At 39.2% G+C, this 21,629-nt stretch overlaps 1 long non-coding RNA gene across 15 annotated transcripts; it reads left to right on the top strand.

Moving 5' to 3' along the window:
* The first annotated feature begins 6,226 nt into the window (after positions 1–6,226).
* On the top strand, positions 6,227–18,366 carry LOC147758816 (uncharacterized). 15 transcript variants are annotated; one of them, XR_015329652.1, is made up of 7 exons: positions 6,784–7,126; positions 8,881–8,994; positions 10,953–11,039; positions 14,875–15,074; positions 17,196–17,354; positions 17,525–17,611; positions 18,304–18,366. It is a non-coding gene; the product is annotated as an uncharacterized LOC147758816 (long non-coding RNA). The 15 variants fall into 15 exon arrangements; XR_015329658.1 differs by lacking the exon at positions 17,196–17,354; XR_015329651.1 differs by having other exon boundaries at positions 17,525–18,366.
* The last annotated feature ends 3,263 nt before the right edge of the window (positions 18,367–21,629 follow it).

The raw sequence follows: 21,629 nt of genomic DNA, 5'->3' as shown, positions 1-21,629 counted from the left end.
CCTCTTCCAGAGGGTATCAACATCGCGTTGCTGTAAAGTGAGTTCCAGTCGAGTTAGCTTCTCTGGGGTATGCTGAAGCGATAACGTCCGGAATTGCCTTGAGATGTCATTCACAAACATAGCCAGGATCTGGAGAACACGAGTGCATACAAGTATTAGAGAAAATAACGTAATAATACTGCCGTAGAATCTCTCGTCCTAGAATTTGGTGGACGAAGCTTATTCCATCCTCACCATTCTGATAAGCAGCTCCGCGGTTAGCGCGCAGCCTTTTAGCAAAGTCGAATAAGAAAATGAAGGTCGGTGATACAAAAGGTTACTCATAATACTATCCAGTGGTGCTAGCCTATAAATTAAAGTGTTGACATTTTAAAATCTGAAGTTGAAGTTTTCTTTATCAAACGCCCATTTAAAATAGCTGGCCTCAAAAGAAATATTGACAGAACTTAGCGTCCGGTTTCCGTTTGAGTATTCGCCTCAACATACTCATCATTCTATACAAATGAGTGAACCTCCGAGAAGCCTGTTTCTCCGTATGAAACCCCACAGATATCGTGGTGTGCATTAGAGTAATCGATGTGACTTCGGTGAATTTGAATTATTTTTAGGTAATTATCTATCGTTCATAATTGTAGAACTCATCATCTAGCCAGATTCACGTGCCTGTACCAATATCTATGTCGTAATAGGTAAACATCCCGCGACGCGAACGCTAATCAGATTATCAGTTTTTCCTAATTGTTGATGCCTAATTAATGAGATTTCCTAATTGCCTAGTATGCCTATTTTTAGGTTCTTGTGCTACATTTCCCATGTTGTAGACTATAGCCTAGAATAGTGTCCCTTTGATTAATCAATCTAGCTTGACTGCCTTATCAAACACACTTATCTCGTGCCCTCGACGTGTTTAAATACGCCGAGAAGCGAAGCATATGGCTTATAGTTTGTGGGACGTCATAGAAAAAACAACCGGATATCCTAATAGCTTAACGATTGAGCCAACTTTATCAGTAGGCGGAGTATTAACCAACATACTGTAAACGGGACGACATTTGTAAATCTCGGAATCATGTTTATTTTGCTAAAGATGCACATCTGTTTATTTTCTTTTTGTAGCTACTAATCACTATAGTGAGAAATATTAAGGTCGATCAAAATCTATCTATTACATTCATATACGGGGTATATAAAAACAGATGCCGTACGCTAGCCTGATGCCTTCCGTTTCTTTGCTTTATCAGAACAGTAGACACTGTCCAGTACATTAAATGGCATCACTTCTAGATCCAAGCTCGTTTGTATGGTGAATTCAATATGGAATTGAGTAAATCTCAACCTGTTCTCCTTCAAGTCTTTCATTTCCAAGTCTCTGATTTGAGTTTACGTCATAATTCTGTAATCCAATTTGTTCTCTGTGTCTCCTACTTTTTACCGTAGTTCAACATGTCGATGTCGACACCATATGTTTTACGAACTATTTATGGGGCACCAATTTTCACTTCTACTTGTACTATACATTTGCTGAGGTGTTTGTTGCCTTATCTGTTAATTGTCGGCCGTTATTACGTTGCCATAACTTGTACCTCATTAGGATACGGTACTAAGAAGCAAATTGACTAAATAAAGTTTGATGGTACTCCTGACTCGCATATATGCTCACGACAGAGAGACGGGCATCTCAATTCAACTAGCGGCATCTTATCAATTCGGTATCGAAGATGTACAATTTCCTATGTAGTATGGCCTTGTCCAGCTCCTTTGCCTGGTGCAGTTTAAAGGGGCGCACTATAAATTACCTTTAATGAAGGAGAGTCATTTGTCTAGCAATTAAAGTATAGATATAACGCTTGCGATCTAGTTATTCTGGTGGCTCCCATAGATACAACTTCATGCTTCCTTTATTCGTGTATTCGAAAAAAGGGTACGCAACGTTGACAAAACATCTGCTAAACTATAGGGAATGATACTAAAAATGAAACCAAGAATATGGCACGTTCATTTATAATTTTCGTGATAGGCTCTCAAGGAAGATAGCAAGGAAGCTAAGCTTTTAGATACCGTAAAAAAATCATGATTTAGTTAGGAAGGCAACCTATAACCATAATTGTTCTAAAGCTTAGGTATTATGTTTATCATAAAAACGATAAAACTGCCAGCTTCAAAAGTTACATTTGTCTTTTACTACGCTATAATTTTTCTAATATGAAGACAAGGATCATAGACTCTCTAATTTGACAAAAAAAAGCAGTGATAGTCCATTCACTACATAGGCATTTTGGGATACTTCGTGAACAGGCTGGAGAACTGCAATTATAACCAAGGCCCAAATACATTCCTAAAAAATGAAGCGTATCGACAGTTAGGGCCTAGACATGCACGATCTAGGTTGATTGTGTAAAATATGAATTTCCTGAGAATACATAGTAGCAACTCACAAACGGCCTTCAACTAACAGGCCGAATAAATCAGTGGATTATTTGAATAAGTTTGTTATGCCAGAATATTTCTGTAGTATGAAGTAGATTCTCATAGACTTAGAAGGCACGGTTCAAAGCACTTCATATCAAACATTGAGACGTAGACATAAAAATACTTTTTTGGCGGGCACTTCTGTAAGAAGCAATACCCCATTTACTGCTCCACTAGGTTCAGTATTTTTTTCAAGTCTACCTTAATATGCAAACTACTCCAGCTAATCTGGTTGCATGGCCTGTTTGAGTCGTCTCATTTTTAATCAATGTATTCTAAAAGTGACCCTAATCTATAGCTCATTCATCGTCAACGCACTGTTGTGAGCAATGATTTCTAGTCATTGCGATGCTCCTCGCAGAGTTTCATTTGACTATGGGCAGGTATGTCGTAAAAAAGCCCCGTTCACTTTTAATGTTGCAACTGATTGTGTATGACAGCAAAGGTAATTTTTTATCTAATGTATATATAAAATCACTATGAAGTCTTACTGTAGGCCTAGAGAAATGGCTGTGCTGCCATCGAGTTTTCCAACCGTGACATCAACCCTAGTACCACGGTGCTTGCCTACATCCCAGGCGCACCCCGAACGCTTCTTATATAGGTATAGTCAAAATGATGTCACTAGTACTTAATTGCTAAGTGCCTTGAAGAAATGTTTGAATTTCGTTTCGTTGGGGTCTGCTTCGTAAAGAAGGCAATTCTTCGCACCGCATTCGAGGCCTGGGCAAAGACTGCGTAGATACAGATGGCATTTTGTGAAATATATCGGCTGGCACTACGCCATGAACAGGTGCGCTATGTGCAAATACAAATCTTTGACCAAGTAGTATTCGCATAGCAAGGGCTAAGGTAAAGCTTGGCCCTTTTATAGTTGCTCTACCATATTTGTATATATAACGCTTTGATCAAGTAGCTTCCCATTAAACCCGTGTGTTCCATAGGAGTTGTGATAAGAAATCATACTTACCATTTTGTTTTAACGCTAACTAGAAACTCCCTTGGAGCTCAAATAAGCTTCTTATTATTAACCACAATATACGTTTATGATTTAATTAGCTGGGGAAAAAGATTAAAGAAGTTCAGTTTTGAATAGGTTTGCGTCAACAGTGCAAATGCCTAGCCCTGATTATACTGTTTTTTGTTTTGGCTCAAGCTTTAGTTCTAATTATGCCAGGGTGTAGGTAATGAGCAATGATGAGAAGATGCGAACCCCCCACGCTTTGGTGTCAGGAACATCGATATTTCTTACCAAAACATAATGCGACCCTTATGCGTGTTCAACCTAGCTCACAGCGTGCATGGGCCATACAGACTCCTAAATAAACAAGGTAATGGTAACAGCTTGTCAAATCGGCAACGTCAGCCAAATTGGATAGCTCTGAAATTAATTTGCCATAGAATATTGGACGCTTGCTAGGTAAACTACGTGTATGGGCGCCATGAGAAAGCTTTACATACCCCTAATTTATTTCGTCCTATCCAAATATTTTATCATTTACTCCTGGAAAATTAATTGAACTTTATCGCTGCAATATGAAAAACGTTGAGCCAACGGAAGGGATTAGTCGACGGCGAAGCTGGTTCCGCCGCCGAAAGACCCTTCGTTTGTATGACAGAATTTTACTAGGCTATATGCATAATTTGACGCATATTCTTGTTAGCGAAGCATTTTTCGTATAAAAAAAGAGCTCCCTTCCTATTTTTTAAACTAGAATTGGTGCGTGTCTCTAGTTTATTAGTCCGTTTGCTCACCTAGTCTAACGCCCTCCAACCAAAGAAATATTTCATATGGGAATATTTTTTAAAGGGACGAAGAAGAAAAACCTACTAGAGGACTCGTAACGCACCAAGACACGAATGGAAAAAAGGAGATCTGTTCGGAGTCTTATGGAGATCGCGACCGAATTTGTCTTCAGAGTCGCTGACTACATTAGGACCCTAACGGAGTGGGGAAACTCGAACAGAGAGGCAGAGGAAGCTGAGAAAATGTGAAAACCAGAGGTACTCTCCTGAGCCCACATGGATACACATACATTCATATAGGATAAGAGCAGTCGCGCAGGAACTGCCCACAGAATCGGCGATAGCTCGTATCTTTTTTCAATTTTGACCCAGCAATGGCCAATTCCTAGCCTCAGAGTCCCAGTCTTTCCCTGGAGAGGTCTGTGCTTTTCCGCCCGCCCGTTAGACATCCTTCGACTCAAAACAGATAAGATGGATCTGGCACAGTTAGCGTTGGACGCATCGACAGATAGACACACAGCAGGAAGTCTATAGGAGGAAAATGCCTTACAGAAAGCGCCTCCCATTGTAAACGCTAGGAGAGGTAGAAAAAACTGTGGGATAAAAAAGAAAAAAGAGAAAGAAGCTGGCGAGAATCAGACAAAATGCGTATCGTGTAAACGTGTAAGTAAATGTGTACTAATTATGTACGAGCACCCATAAGACAACACTCATACTTGTTATAGGTAGAAATGTACCCTTTGGTGAAGCCCGACAGCAAAGCTAACAATTTTTTAAATTTAATGAATTAAAAAAAATAACGGACGACAAAATTTAAACAGAATATTTGCAGAGATGTTTTAGGTACACAATTTACTTAAAATACCTGTACATGTGTGTAAATAACTTTTAATTAACTTACACTTTTTGAATCAAAATTAATCATATTTCAATATAAAACGAGTTTTTTTTTTTTTTTTTTTATAAGAGATTTTCTAACGTTTGATAACCTGTGAAGTGACAACTGAAACAATTCAGTCAATTTGGCTATTCATTTAGTATGTATAGTTATAGCGATATTTAGAAAAAGTTATAATATCTGCCATGTTTGTTATAACGTGATCCAATAATCGAATTGAGGTTCATTTACTCAATTTGGCATAGACTTCTCATAGAATTAGGAGGCATGAGTTCCGCGATGTCGTCCACTATTATTTGCGAACACCTACACCCTGTCAAGCTTCCACATAAGACATGTCTTTTATCGTTCTTCCAGCGTAGAACTATCAGCAGACTAACGTGCGGATATTGGCTGATACTACTTCATTGCGTTGTTTCAATTGAGTGCGTCACAAGGCTATGTAGGCAAGCACTCATTGACTCCTTTTTATGACATTTTGACGCGACGATGCCTATAAATAGCAGAGATAATAACCTATATGCTGCGCAGCGAAACACTGAAGATCCGTAAACGCGAACTCTTGCACAAACATCGTACCGCTAATAATATAAACTGTTCTTTTCTTTATTTCCTATTTGTTCGCATACCAGTTTATCAAATAAACATACCTCCAGACTATTACTATTTTTTTAATACCTTTATCGCGCGCTCTTTTTCTATTATGTTAATTTGCCAAAGCTGACAGCATTTAACACCAGTTTCTTTAACATTGTAAAGGTAACGAGTTTAGCTATAACCTTAAAAACACGTGCAATGATTAGGATTCCAAATCGGGCGTAGACGCACTCGTGTTATTGTGAGTTATGTTTTTCTTGGTACTTTATTAGCTTTAATTGAAACAATGGCCAACCTCCGAAACACCTATTTTCAGGAACCGCTGACCTAACTGTCATATAGCAAATGTTCGGTATCGTGGAAAGATGACACGACTCAACTGCTGTAAAAGAAAAGGGATTGGTTTCAAACACTTCTCCACCAGTTCTAGATAGTTTCAATTAAGGGAAATAGCTTTACATATATATATATATATATATGGCTACTAGCATTTTTCTAGAAATTTTACCCGAGCGTTCGACAGATTCATGTCAATATGGACAAAGAAGTGACGATGTAAACAAGTTTCACTCCGCTTACTAAACGATAATTAACTTTGAAGCCTAATACGAGTAGCTGAATTAATGTCTATATATCCTTGTGCATTTATACGTTTCTATATTCCGTACTCCGTTTTTGGTTTGTTGCGTCTAAGTAATGTCATATAAAAAAAATAGCAGCAGTTAACTGACATTCGCTCAGCAATAATCAGCAAATCTATAAATTATTTTTAACGACAAACGAATGACCTTCTAGGAGGGTGACTTAATTGGTTTTGATCTTCTTCAAACAACTAAATTTCTTATTGAAACATGTGCATCTTTCTCGACAGTGTTAAAAAGATCTAGAGCTTTTTTAACAATACATTTTTACAACAAATAGGTGAAAGTAACGCCCCATGTTTCTATAGATCACCGAAATTTAAGCGGCGCCTCTTTGCTCAAATAGAAGCTGTATGACCGGCTATCCATTCATTAACGCACGTCAGGACATCCGCAGCGCTCTTTAGCTTTTCAGATAAAGTTCAGTGTTATAATTTGGATTCGTCCAATGTACGAGACTATTTTACTTTGGTCTGATGTGACCAAAGCTGCGTGAGCTAGATTTTGGTGCACGCAACATGACCACCACGACAGCGGGCATGGTCGCCGACTCATTTTACCGCGCAAAATTTGAATTTTCCAATTAGCGTGCACAGTCGTGGTGGTCCGCGCGAAGACCCTGCTGTGACTCTCGAACACTTGAGCCGCGTTTCATTTTCATCATTCATTGAAAAAGTACCATTTGACTACAGGAAGATTTAATTACAAATTTGTATTTCGAGTGCACTTTGAGTTAAGTTGACGATTCGGCGATCAACAATATAGAATACGTGAGGTGAGTATAAGTGCTTCGGAATATCTTAGATGGATCTCGCATATTCGTTTTTCAGGATATTGATTGGCATATACCGTAGATTTCTTGTTTTATTGCGAAATTCTAATGTTCTAAACATCGGTTATGCAATGCGTATCTAAGACAAATTGTAGGTTCTACGCATTGATGTCGGCATTTCTAGTAAATAAACGCAAAATCAATGGTATAATGCATCCTTGTCTTCGGGCTCAAACCTGTATGAAAACTAGGATATTGGAATCGATTGTTGGGAGCATAAGCCCTTAAGAACAACGATGGCTCGAACTGCGGGCATAGTAACGACAGACATATACCAGCTGTGCTTTGAATATTGCTATCTAGTAGGACTATTTATTATTGCACGAAGGAGGTGCCCTGCTTATCATCTTGGCCGTATCATCGACTGAATTGTGTTTGTCCTATGCTCATTGGGGCAGTCTGGCTTGAAATAAAAGCCTCTAAAGATATAAGGCCAGTCTTTCTAATTTTTAATCATCAGTGCCTATACTAAGCCCGTCATCCATGTGAACATTGATCTACTTTATTTTTGTTAAGACTCCAGAACTCAACAAAGTTACAATGGCATTCAAGCACGATAGCGCTACTTCAGTGGTACTCTTTGGAATCGTAGAGTGAAATTATAGTCGTTATTCTTGGCATTGACCTATCTTGCTTTACCAAGCGCGGCTTAATATGCAATAGATGGGAGCGGTGAACGATTGAGAGGTAAATAGTTGAATTAAATTAAGGTGCCAGATAGAATATGTAACCTACTAACCATTGCAAGGCTTTATTTTCAATGCAAAGGATTCATCTCGGTGATAGCAACGGTCAAGGATTCCATACAATGAACCAGTAGAGTTTGAAGACAAATGAAGTGCATTGGTAAATTATAAAGGCAAGCAGAATGTAGAAACAGTTCGAAGAGGCAGAATGGAAACAGATGCTCGGAAAAGGCAAGGGTCTGACGGCGATAACGTGGAGGCTAAGTGAATTGAACCTATCTGGGCGCGTTCCGGCAACTACTACTATGATTTATGCCGTTACAGAATTTTTTTTCATTTCTGTGGTACTACAGTTTTGGCTAAATTTATAAATATACTATTCGTTAATTTATATTCATGGCTTTTTTAATTATCAGATCAGACTCAGACGACATCTACTGAGGTTCGATTTTCTTACCGGGCGTTTCGAATATTGCAAAGCTAAAATCGAAAATGACCAGCCGGCGGATTTATTTGGTCCATGAATCGATGCGATGCGTATTTGATCTCAGTGCGAATAGGGCCATTGGTAATTAACTACTGTATATGCGATTGTTCCTACCCGTTTAATTCCTTCTTATAATCCAGATAAATACAGGACAACCGGGAACAAAGAAACAGTTATTTTCTCTTTAAGACTTTAAGACCTTGTGAACCTGCTATGAAATGGGCTCAACAGTACACAGATATACTATTGCTTTTACTACAACAGCGAAAATGAACTCCCTCAACATGTCGGAACGTTTCAGAGGGTAACAAAAAATTAGTAGAGCGCTATATGTGTGACAGAAATTGCTTACGGAAAACGACTGTTTAGGAAGGAGAGGAAGGATTAGGATTCCTGTATCGATTGGAATACAAGCATGCTCATTAAGAAGACTGAAAAATCAATAACGACTTTTGTAAGCGTACTGCACTGTCTATTGTGTACATGGGGACATCTAAGAGATAAATAGGTGCTTCATGTTATAGGCGGTAAGAATGTCAGTCGAGGAGCCAGTCACTATAAGGAAGGCGCAAATTTTACGTGAAGTCGGATCCATAGGCCAAAAGTTAACCATCCATTTGGACCTATGATGTAATGCGGTGAGTGTCTTCCAATACGACATATTGCACTGTTTCTGTGGGAAAGACGTACTTTGTTTCGTCAGTTTTGAACCTTGAAGAAAAGAGACTGATCGTACTTAACTTTTTACGCATGCCGTCAATTGCTCACAATATAAAGCGCCCTCATGAGTATACGAATATGTTGTATAAATGGCATGCCCGTATCATTTACTAAATGGCCAATATGAGTAAGGTCAGTCTGTAATTGACGGATGCTTGGATATTAACTAATAGGTCTTCAAACATCTCCCCTCCAACACAATATAGGACTGAATTAATGAGTTGTCCGTTTCAGTAGAGGTAAGCAGACTTACAACAGCGTAAAATCCTACTACGTTTGCCGGCTCCTCAATTTTACTGCTGCTAATACCAACGCAGTTGATTGCACTACCTACACCGCAGTACGCAAATTATATTCTATTACACACTTCAGTGTACTTATATAAGTAGTTTTTTCCCTAAAAAAATAATTTATTGTTATTATTATACTATTTCGGAGTAGCCGTCCTGCTTTCTGTTCCCATCCTACCTGCGTTTGTATTTTCGAGCTGAGAGCAACGTCTGTCTTCAGTTTCACTACAATTTTCTGCAGGCATTTTCAGTCTGGCTTTTTCAGTGTTTCTTACTGGATCCCGTGGTAGGTTAGTGGATGACGTATTTGCTAGCTAATCTTATAGGTTGAAATACTTTCATAGACAGACTTTTTCCGGCCGGAGGCTGGCCGTCTAATGGAATTCGTAACGGCGGTGCCGGACGTAACACTCGAAACATTTAGCTTTACCTTCTGTACCAGCGATGTGGCGCATGACTTACAGGCTTAGCGTCGACTGCCTTTTGTTTATGCCGGGCCAAGGTCTGCCCCGGTTTAGATCTGTCATGCTGCCTCCGGCTTTTTGTCGTGCGATATAATGGTCTTTTAGCGGCACGATTAGTGAATGTTTATCGCTGGTAGCCGTTCTCCCCACCGTTTTTGAGCGAAAGTGTTGTAATGTTTTCTTTTGTTCTATGTTGGATGTTCGTCATTCTTAGCTGAAGAGGGCGTTTGTCGTGCTGGTGTGGCATGAATTGAACTCATGGTAATATATGCAGTTGATTTGTCCATGCTTGTGCCGTTATCCAATTGGTCTCTCTACTCTGTTGGATGCAGGCATGTTTTTTATTATCTGCTCATAATTTTTCCGCTCTTGCTGTTGTTGTTTAAAGATCAGTTATGTGACGCGACGGTAGTTTGATGTTCCGAGATCCATCTCAGACTACGGTGTCATTGTAGCAGAAATGCGGTCAAAGAGTTTTCGGCAGGTGACAACGGTCCATCGGCTTACCTTTCACTCCAGTAGTGTCATTCTAGAATTTTCCTTATTTCGGGCAATCTTCTTTATTGATTAGTTTGACCGCACTTTTAGTTGGCGTATTTATCCTATGTTTGACCATGTCACATGACCTTTAGATTTTTTTGATAGATACGTTGTATGTGAATCCGTTTGAATTTCGCTAGGTGTTCCATATCACCCGACTCGTCTTTTTATTTTATCTAATGGATCGTTGTGTATCGGCCTAGTTCGTTAAATTCAAAGAAGTCATGGTAGTTACATTTGGCGACCCTTAGCGCTTTACTGCCCCACTTTTTACGACCGTTGTAAAATGGGTTTGCTGCGCGATGGTTGACTCGCTGTAGGCCTATCCGCTAGATGTGTTCTAGCCAGCATCTTGTCTTAATGAAGCATTCGCTAGGTGCATACGTGCACCTGACAGGGAAATTCTAGTGAAAATTCCCGGATTTACTGGCTTTTATCATTTTATTCTGAATGGTCCAGAAAACAGTATCTCGGCTGTTGCCTTTGTCAAGCCTTCTGAATGGACTTAGCTAAAATTCGCATTGGTATATTCCGAGCTGACTAACATTCTATTGTTCTATTCTGTTCTTTCACCTATTCTAGCACTGGATCCGGTTGTCGACGCGGTTTCGTCCTCTAGTCTGTAAATGTTTTCGGATGCTAAAATTGTTTTCTAGCGTAATTTAATGAGTAAGTCCTTTGTGTTACTCTGCTTCTCTAATGCGTACTTTACAGTTTGGTCGTATTTTCTAAAACATTGAAGCTTTTTTGGCACATAAATCAAGAGGCTTTGAGGATGTTTTTTTCAAATGCTTATGGTATGGCCAATTGCGCGTATGCAGTTGTTGTATTATTTTCCTGTCCCAAGTAAAACTAGACACCCTTTCTTCATATCTGAGTAGATTTTTTTCCTGTATGTACAGAGGCTACAGTCATGTCCTTATGAATTGGTACTCCGCCTAGCCCGTAATTGCTTGCGTCTATTATATTAGAGAATTTTTCCTGTCAAAATACGACAGTACGGGGGTCCTGTTAGCTTTTGGTTTAAAACACTTCGTTTTATTGGCTTTGCTATTGGAATTGGTACAGTTTCTGGGTAAGCCTTCGGAGGGGTTCTGTGGAGTCGAACGGGTTGGGGACGAATGGCAGCATATAGCATACGCACACGGAGAAACTTGTTGGTCCCATTGACGTCTTTAGGCGCCAGTATAGCTAATATGGCCCTAATTTTTCAGATTAGCTTTTGCCCATTTTGATAAGGTGGCCTATAAATTTTGCTTCTCACATTACTAAACGTAGTTTATTTTTGTTGTATCGTAATTCTACTTAGCGAATTCTTTCGGAAAAAAAACACTTGTAGAGCTTAAAAATTTCCTCTAGAGCCTTAGCTGTTATGCAATACTCCCTCCATGGAAAAGGTGTCGTCTACCAGTATTGTTACATTTTTAAGCTCATCATACGCCTGCACATGGCGTCTGTGGTATTCCTCGAAGGCAAAAGCAATTTGTCGACGTGTCCTACAATACTGGTATCGTCCTGTAAAACTTCAGAATGTTTATAAAACCCATCATCAGCGTCGAATACCGAGAAAATTTTCACGTTGCTTTATGAGTGGAGGGTGCCCTTGGACGTTGGTGAGAAGGATCTAGGTGGTTGTGTGACTGTGTTTAGAGCGTGGATCTGAAACAATTATCAACTTACGGCCTGGTTGATGTACGGTCACGAGGTTAGAAACCCTCTCCATGGAGCAATCAACTTGTTGGATAAAGCTAAGGCTCTTGAGCTTCCTTACGTGAATTACAAATACGCCTGTAAAGACCATTGACATGATGCGCAGCGATTACAGAGTTGGTTTTGCTGCTTTATTGATGTTGATTTCATAGGAAGTTGATCTAATCCCTGAAAGATATTCTCCGATTTGTCTAAACACTTAATTCAGTTATTCTTTATCTTGTTCAATAAACACGTTTGTCTTTACTCCGCTTGAAATCTCGATGGGTTTTAATTCCAGGCAGGTGTTCGTGGACAACAAGTCTCCAGCTTTGTATATATCACTTGAAACTCGTTTCATACCGTGCGTGTTGTTGTTGATTCTTGATCACCCCATAATCACCGATCGTGACTGGTCACACATTTTTCCAGTTGTTCTGCATTGTGGTCGCACGATGTTATGCGTCGCGCCTGCATCGAGAAGAGCGTGTATTTCTGTGGTTCGAGTTGTATCGACGAGTAGTATTACGTATGGCTTAATATCTTGGCCTGGATTGTCAAAAAATAAACAAGTTGTCACTGTCATATTCTTTAGACAATCCTGATTGTATGGTTCTGGCTTTATTTAATCCACGGGCAAAGCGTTTGTTCTATAGTTGGGCAATAGCTGGGCACTCTCCTTATGAACGCGAACTTCCATATTTTTGGCACACGATTTTTGTTGACAAATACCTGCCAGTGTCTTGTGTGGCACGCCCTTGTCGGCGTCCTTGTTGCTTTTTTTCTTGCTACGTCAGACCTTACGACGGCTACATCTTCCGGCTATCGGCTATTTCGTGATGTTTTTTGCCGGTCTTTTTTCGTAACTTGATTCCTTTGTCTTTTTATAATATAAGGTTCATATCATTAATTGTGTTGTTGGCTCTTATTATCTTCTTCTTAGATAGCGATTTCCTCGTAATTGCCAGAATACCCCTCCTCACCCCTACACTAACTCATCTCTAAACATGTACTTCTCGATGTTTTCGTATGCACATCACCGCGCCCGCTAACTCATGCATCCTCCGAACACCTTGACTGCCTCAGCGCCCCTTGTGTTGCGTTCTGGAATATGTATCTTTGAAATCTGACGTTCCTGTGAAATTTGTAATACTAACGTGGCGTATCAATTAGCTTTAAAAAAGCTATGTTATATTAAAAAAGTGTTACGCACGATTTATCTCTACCCTGATGGTACTTACAATAATCTCGACATTGAGACTGCTTAGAAATGCCTATGCGCCCTCGAAAAACTGATCTGAAGTGGACTATTGGTCTTCCAGGGCTTCCTTTATAGACGTCATGTATGAATGTGTTATCTATCCAGAACACCGGGAAAATTATTCGGATAATTATTGTTCCATGGTCAGGAAACATGGTCTTCGTTTTTTTTGTTGCTTCTTCTAGCAGCAATAATGATGTAATACACGTTGTGTTGTTGCCTTCTCATATAGGTACTGTGACAACAGCAGGTGACTTAACTTATGCTAGTTATCTACTTTATGACAAATTAGTTGGGTAACTACCAACGACCGTCGTTGGTTCATTGCAGATCCACCCCCTGTATACTACCTTTTCCTGAATGCTTTTTGATGGGATATTTGATAACGAACTACGTCTCCAAACACTGCACTCCCTTATTTCATTAACTCGTTTTCATACATTCGATTAGTTGAGTTAAGAACTTAAATGATACTCGTAAAATTGTAGCTGTCAATCAATTTAGACGAAGTTACTTACCATAGCTTGCTCTCCTAATGGGTCATGGACACTCCGAAAAGAGAAAGTCGACATTCGTTTGAGTTTGTCTGTAGCTTCGGCTCAACCTTTTAGTACTTCGGACGGAACATCAGACTAACATGCCGTCAAAAAGCAACCCAATGCATTGAGCTTCATCATCTCAGCCATTTGAAGTTTTGTTTCAAATCATCATCCTGTTTACTGAGCTCAGCATACTAAATTAACCGAACTCAGGTACAAAAACGAAGTACTAAAGGTTGCTTACTAGAGCATCTCTTGCCTTATTCACCAGCCAAATTTAACAACGGCAACTGTGTCCACTGAAAGCCATTATGTTCGTATTTAATATCAATGTGCCCTAATAAACATCCAAAAGCACCTAGTCTTAAGGTTAAGACATGGAGGACGTGTAATTAAGGTTGCTGCTAGGCCAGGTCATTAGATGTTACCAACACAAAAGGGCGCTAAAAAGCTAGCTATACGAGTAAAGTATTGGAGACGGAATAATATTTTACTGGAACATGATCCGTTCGTCTAAATAGTACGCCCTGGATAGCTTTCGCCTATACTTTAAGCAGATGCATACTTGAAGATCTGCACGAAGTGCATTTAACCTTTGGTCTCGCCAAATGCTTTGCAGAAGGTTTGTTGGCTATATATATATATATATATATATATATATAGTCATTATATGTATAATTTGTTAATATCATAGAGGATGCGTTATCGTGTATAGTCGTGCACGCTAAGCGGACTATTCATTTTATTTCCTCCAGAATTAAGAAAATATCGCAAATCTCCTCCAGTCCTTCTCAATAGGAGAGGTACTTGTTTGCCTTGTTTTTACGACTCGTATGTTCCGCTTCACTATGTTTGCCATATATGGCTGGGTTAGATAGACAAAAACGGACTAGCTACGAAAGCGTAGAGATGGTTAACGTTTTTGCGTCGGAACCACAGTGATGAAAATCTTGGATTTGAAAAAATGCTAATTCAATACGCTTTATATGCTAAGAAATATTGTTTTGTGTTGCAGTGCTGATTGTCCGCATTTCGATTCTTATCGCAAGTACTAGTCATCAGGCAGTCGTGGAGTCGCCTTTGAATTGTCTTCCGTTTTGTGCACATCAGTTGGACAGCTGTGGACATGAGTGGAATTTGCGTGCCATGGTCCTCCTACAACACTTACTTAAGCCTTTCAACTGCGAGAAATCTCCGAGGCTAGGGTTGCTAGTGGTACTAAAAGTATACACATACACCCAAGAAAGTATCTTGAGTATCCAAGAAAGAAAATTGCGAATCATACCAAAAAGCTTTGACTATTTATGCAATAAAGGGGCACATTTATGACTATTAAAAAATAAGCAAGCTTGATAATCAAATTTTTTGTTTTTTGTTCGGAGCGTCATAAAGCAGGCTATGTGCTCCAAGGCGTATCTAATGCGTTAAAGTTAAGAAGCAAGTTTATTACTTTACGTTCCGCAAAATCTAAAAGTTACTAGGAATAAAGGTTAAAGAAGTAGGCAAATCCAATGTACATTGCTTATGGAAGATTGGATGGCACACTGTGTGCCTAACAAGCCAGGAATGGTAAACCGAACTCGTTCAATGCGCTACACGCGTTAACGTGACACGTAAAAGACCTGGCCATGGACATTAGGATTTTAGCCGGGTACTAGTGCTAAGATTTGTCAAACCTGTGGAATGAAGAATTTGCCATATATAAAAAAAAATCTATTTTTATTATGTCTTATGTACGCTGTGTAAACGCATCAACCACATAAACGTTACACTTGCATGGACACGAAGTAACATAATTGCTTACAAATGTGGACGGCGAACGGCGCTTTCGAAATCAGCAAACGGTTTCAAAACTACTTCAGTGGTACTTAGAAAATGATTTTTCGCAAGTTTTTATAAGCTTGTAAGTCATTTGCCTATCTGTCAGTTTTATATACAAACATATAATATGGCTTTAATTAAATTTAAATCTGTACTGTGTTTATTCGTATTTATTTCGAGCTGGACGTCGGAACGAGTTGCTTCACGCTATAATCAAAACTGTGTCCTATATGTGACCACTATTTTTCTACATAAAACTAGTAAATCATTATGCTGGTTGTGACTATTTATTTTGGCTGCTTTTGTGTTCTTTCAATACATTGTTAGATAGACCTCTGTACGGCGCCATTTTTTTTTATCTGGCGTGCATTTCCGGTCTTGCAGGCAGATAAGCAGCTGTATGCAATATGGAAGTCCATGTAAGTGGAACGAAATAGAAGTGGTATGGCACATCCGGACACATAAAAGACTAGGTTAATATTAATTACGTTAATATTTTTCCTAGGATGCGACCTGGAAAATGTTATCTATCGTTCCAGTACAGGCACATGTTGTCGGTACCTATATTTTTCATTTAAGGGAATGTGCCGTTGGAGATTCGCCAATAGGTTTTCCTCTGTACTTAGCCAAAAAGGATGGTCGAGCCAGGTTTGAAATGAAAGGTGTAACCAGCTGTAGTAGCAATTGGCTATCATACACAGAATTTTTCGTGTAGAATAGAGAGTAGAGACACATTAATTAGATGTTGTTTAGATACAAAAAACGATCGATGAGTTGGAAGCTAAAAACGAATAACTGTAAAATGTTCTTGCTATTATTTACAACAGTCAACAACTGGATAGTTTGAGTGTAACGCCAGCGGAATTAATTTGTTTACATATACAATGGAGGTCATGGCATTTTCCTTATTTTCTATCGTTCTGTCCTGAACTATGTGCAGCTCTTTCACTACGTTCCTCTCAAGCTTCTAGTGTTTTCGAGTTGCCTATTTACAAAACAATGGCTTGATTAGGGTACGCCATCTGTGGAGCAGTCATTATTTGATCTTTGAGCATTACTAAGCTGGCATAATGCATACTCCGATATGAGATTTTTATCAACGCATTTTAGTTCACTTCGTTTCTATCAGTCCCTATCACATCGTAGCGCTCCATCAGTTATCCCTGCACACTCGCACATAACGAGGAAAAACTATCATAATCTGTTTTCATAAATTGTCATGGATTTCGAGAGAACAAAGTCAGAGGATTCGCTTTTTTGTCTTCGTGTTATATGCACACGTGGATGCGCACGTAATCAAAAATTTATTTTATTTGTCATCTAAAAGCTGATAGAACCATTCGGAATATTTCCTTGGTTCTGGATGACGCTTTCTCTGATCGACTGCAATTTTTCCTGTTTCTTCCCATTGCTTTCCATGAACTTCTCGCTGTAAACGAAACTGTCGCCTCCTATGCGCTGTCGACGACGGCTTACCTCTGATGTTGTTTGTTATGTTCTGTGGTCTAAAGTTAGGCCAAGCTGACGATTCATACCAATAGCGTTAGCAAGGACGGCAGTTAACAGCGGTGACGGTAATAGAAACAATAACAGGGACGACAGCAATTGAAGCTTCGACTGCGACAGCGCCAAGAGCGAAGACGGATTAGCATGAAATTGGCGGTGACCATCACGGTAACACAGCAGTGACGCGCTTACTTCATCTGAACGCATCGGATGAGATCCATGGGTCATTTTTCACGGAAGTGTTATACGAATCCAGCCGATGAAGTTTCCCGACAAATGGCACAAGCGTTGTTGCGGGTACCACTGACGTTTCGCGTTTTTTGCGTATCATGTTCTAGGCGAAACTGGGCGATACCGACGGACCAGATTGATCAAGGATTCCATTCTCGCCATCGTCATCACACGAAGCAAACGTGGGCTCCTATGTGCGTTTTCCTTTTCATAGTATGCAGGCGACGCAAGGTAGTCGTATGTGGATGAATCCACACGGCCAGATCGCTATTTTTCCGAAAAAGGCAGGTGGCCCTGCCATACCACACTGCTAGTACTAGTATAGTACTGATAGTATAATAGCAGCAACAGCGGCAGCTGTAGTAGTCTTTCTTTGTAGTTGTTAGTGCACTAGATGAGGGAAAAGCAAAAAAATGCTAGTTTGGCTGGTCTGGTATTCAGAAACACGATGTTGCCGATCTCATCGTGCCATATATCTGAGAGGCCAAGTAGGGTTTTGTTAGACGTGTAGCGTACACTTGAAACCTAACAATCTACGTACTAATATATATTTGTGGCTGAGTGCAAGGAATCATATAGATATGAACACATCTATACGTCTGCGTAGGAACAGAGCAGAAATTAACGAAGGTAAATAACCTAGTAAACAATTAAGTAGTAACGAGCTAGAAGCGTGAGTTTAACGTCAAGTATAAACACATTTCATTCTATGGTGAGATATGATATTATAAGAAAATGTTCAACGGAAATACTGAATGTAAAGTTCTGGCGGATTTCATTTCATCCGAGGTATATATACAACGGAGACAACCATCCTAAGGTTTTTAATGAAAATCTGTTCTGATTATTCTTGGTCCCCTTAACATCAACCACGGGAACATCTCAGACATCGTGCTGTAAACTATACGTGTTGATAATAACGTGTACATGCAATAAATTCTTATAAGGACATCATTTTCGTTCTTTTTAAACTTATTTACATTTCCTTTGATACTTTTCTCTTCTAAAGCTCTTGATTAAGTTATTCTGCGAATTGAAACGTGAAAATTTCTGCAACCTGAGGGAAGGCGAATAAAAGGTTTGTGCCAGCAACCTACTTCAATTTGTTGACGAAATACATCTTCTAACTGATCCTCCCAGCCTCAGATGGATAAGTTGAAGCCAAGGGGTTTTTAATAGCTTATCATAGGTTCTTTTTGGGTAATTTTAAGATTGTGTGCTTGCCTTGAAATTTTATCATATTTTATGCACGAGTAGGGTACCCTTTTGGATAAAAATGATAAACGGCGCTTCTCTCCATGTTGCCACCTTTTGCGGGCATTCGCAACCATATATTTACTATGTGACCAGAGCTACAGTATACGGATCCGGACAAGAGAGGACGCCAAAGCATTACTCTGGCGAAATTGTCATTTACCACGGTTCGGCCTGAACACCGACCAAATCAAACAGGATTCACTCAAGCAGATGGTAAGGCACAAGCGGACTAACGAACGATGTAGCTATGCTATGAATATCGTATATATTCATGATGTTAGGAAACATGAAGATGCTCACGGACCCGATTAATTAATCATTATAGCTCTTTCGATATCAGTATAGAACAATAATCGTTTATTACCGGCGTTCAACCGGTATATTACACACAACTTTCAGAGTGAACGACATCTGTTAATGCTTCGACCCAATATTTTAGAATGCCCTATTTCTACATCTATTTCGAGGGTTCTGACCGAAGGCTTGATCCAGCAATAACGTAAATGTTGCCCCGTGGATTCGTCTGACAGCCAATCATAAAGCAAGCTGCTGCTAAATTGCAAAATAAATTAAAGTAACTTACTGAGATAGGATGAAACGTCTAACCTAATCTTCGATCTTAATTTTTACTCTTGTAGATTAACTTCATGTGGGGCAAAGATCACCTGTAACTATGCGGTATAGGTGGGTATCTTTGTATACCTGGTGAAGAGTTAAAATGCATGTACGTTTCTCAAGAACAGGGTGACCCATGCCTTTTTGTGGTGCTTGCTAGAAGCACACGCGCCATTCTGTTCTTTATACCATGCTTAGAAGACCGGCACAGTCCAACCTTACCATTAGTTGTAACTTTTCTATTCTCCTTATGATATGAACCCGTGGCAACAATAATCAAAGCATTGTGCCTAAAAAATATGTCTAAAACACATATAGTCTATTTTGTAGAAAGTAATCTAAAGAAGAACCATTAGATTAGCTAGGTGAGACACTCAAGGAAATGGCATCTTAAGTAATATTTCCTTGAAGTTGGCGATTCGTCGGCAGATAACGGTCGTGCTTTTTATTGCCTCTATGTATCTCAAAAAACGTTCCATTAATAGCTCGTTAAAACAAATTAATGCCTCGGGGACGCTTTACGCCTAAAGGTTGTTCTCGAAAGTAGTAAAAAAAAATGTATTTTAATCTTTGTATACTTTAACAGGGTAACTTTAGAACGCGATGGCAATGGCTAAAAATAATATATCCTTGAGGCGAAAACCATTTCCAAACAGGAATCCGCCATTTTGTCCCTTGAGAACAATAGCATCAAGGACCAAATCTGATTAGGAATGATAACCTTAACATATAAAAGTCGCCTAGTTGCGATTCTACATGCTTGGAAGGAAAAACATGTTTTCGAATTTATTCCATGGGGAGAAGTGCTCGGCTAAACAGACGACTGGAAACTTCGACATCATCTTAAAAATATATAGAGCAATACGAAGAACGCTGCTTAATAGGTGCACGTTATAGGAATTTCTTTGAATGATTTTTGTGTACCTCTTTATGAACGCGCATAAAATCAATGACATTTCTGTTATAAAAAAAAAATGCAAGAAACACAGGAATAATTGTTTTTCTAGACACTACTAAGCTGTCTACGCCAAGTGCGTAATATTCATCATATTTGTGGGGTAACAAACGAATAGGACACTGTTGTCTTCCGCAGCTTAAACGTGGGTGATGAATGTAAAGAAGGTGCTGTTTCTTTCTTTTTTATGACACATCTAAGCGGATTCTTAAGAATGCGATTTAAATTCGTTTTAGATCACCGAAGCATAAGAAGAAGCCAACTTTATAAAGTAGCTTTTCGCTTTATAACGTGAACTTACTTCATAAACTATTTCCTGTTAAAGCAGTTCTCAGGATTCCCTACAAGGTACCGTTCCTGCGTGAAGCATAGAGCTTTCAGGAAACAAGCGTATTGTGTACGCGTGTTGGCGAGAAGGCGTTTCAACTTGAATAGAGCTGTCTTGCTCACTGGCACATCTCTCACTTACCGCTGCTGTCACGTTTTTTACATGAGTCGATCCCTAATTGCGTGTTTCCTGCTTCATCGTCTTTATTGAAGCTATTATAGCATACTCTAGAAATGATGAAACCAAAAGCATTCCAAAAGGTGGTTAGAAAGGCGACAGGCGCGGAAAAATTTCAGTACAAAAAAAAAGAGCCTAATTCTATAAGTTCACTTCACTATCCGCTGTTACCGCATAAACTGTTACACATGAGGCTGCATATAGGGCATCTATTTAACAAATGCACGTCTGTTTAAGTGCGTTGTTGCAATAGCTATAAACAGACCAAGAAGTTTACAACTACGTTAGTTCAAATGTAAGCGTCGGCAAAAAAATATTACCAAAAATTAAAAAACAAGCATAAAAAACAATACAAACAAAATAAAAACTGGATAACTGCCTGCTTATATAGCTGCCTTGCCGTTTCATAAATCTATTGAAGAAAACTTGGGTAAATCTGCCACTGGAAACTTAGCTCTTTTTCTAGTTAGATACATTTTTTAATAGGACATCAAAATTATTCTGAGGAGGTGTTTTCGCAAGAGGTGGTCGGATAGCGAATACAATATTGAACGAATATTTAAAATTAGACTAGATTTTCTAAGCTCAGCTTGACAATCAGATTCAGGTACATGAACAAAACCACTTAACGTTGCTATACGTTTATTGTAATTGAGGCGGACGAGTTCTCTCGGAGCTTGCAGTGTTTGACGTGTCAATATGCCTGATATTTCTAAATATTCCGATTTTGGGTCACTGCCTGCTGTTAAACGTAACCGTCAGACGGATTCTCTGTAGCTTCGGAACTAAATGCTGAAGGTACAAACAATATGGTATTCTGGCTTGCATCATTGGAGTGTAGTCGTTAAATTTTTTAGACTAGGCAAACTCAGTATAATAT

This window comes from Varroa destructor, unplaced genomic scaffold, assembly GCF_002443255.2.
Source record: "Varroa destructor unplaced genomic scaffold, Vdes_3.0 BEIS01000001.1, whole genome shotgun sequence".
In the NCBI taxonomy this organism is placed as follows: domain Eukaryota; kingdom Metazoa; phylum Arthropoda; class Arachnida; order Mesostigmata; family Varroidae; genus Varroa; species Varroa destructor.
This window is presented reverse-complemented; position numbering and strand designations above follow the sequence as displayed.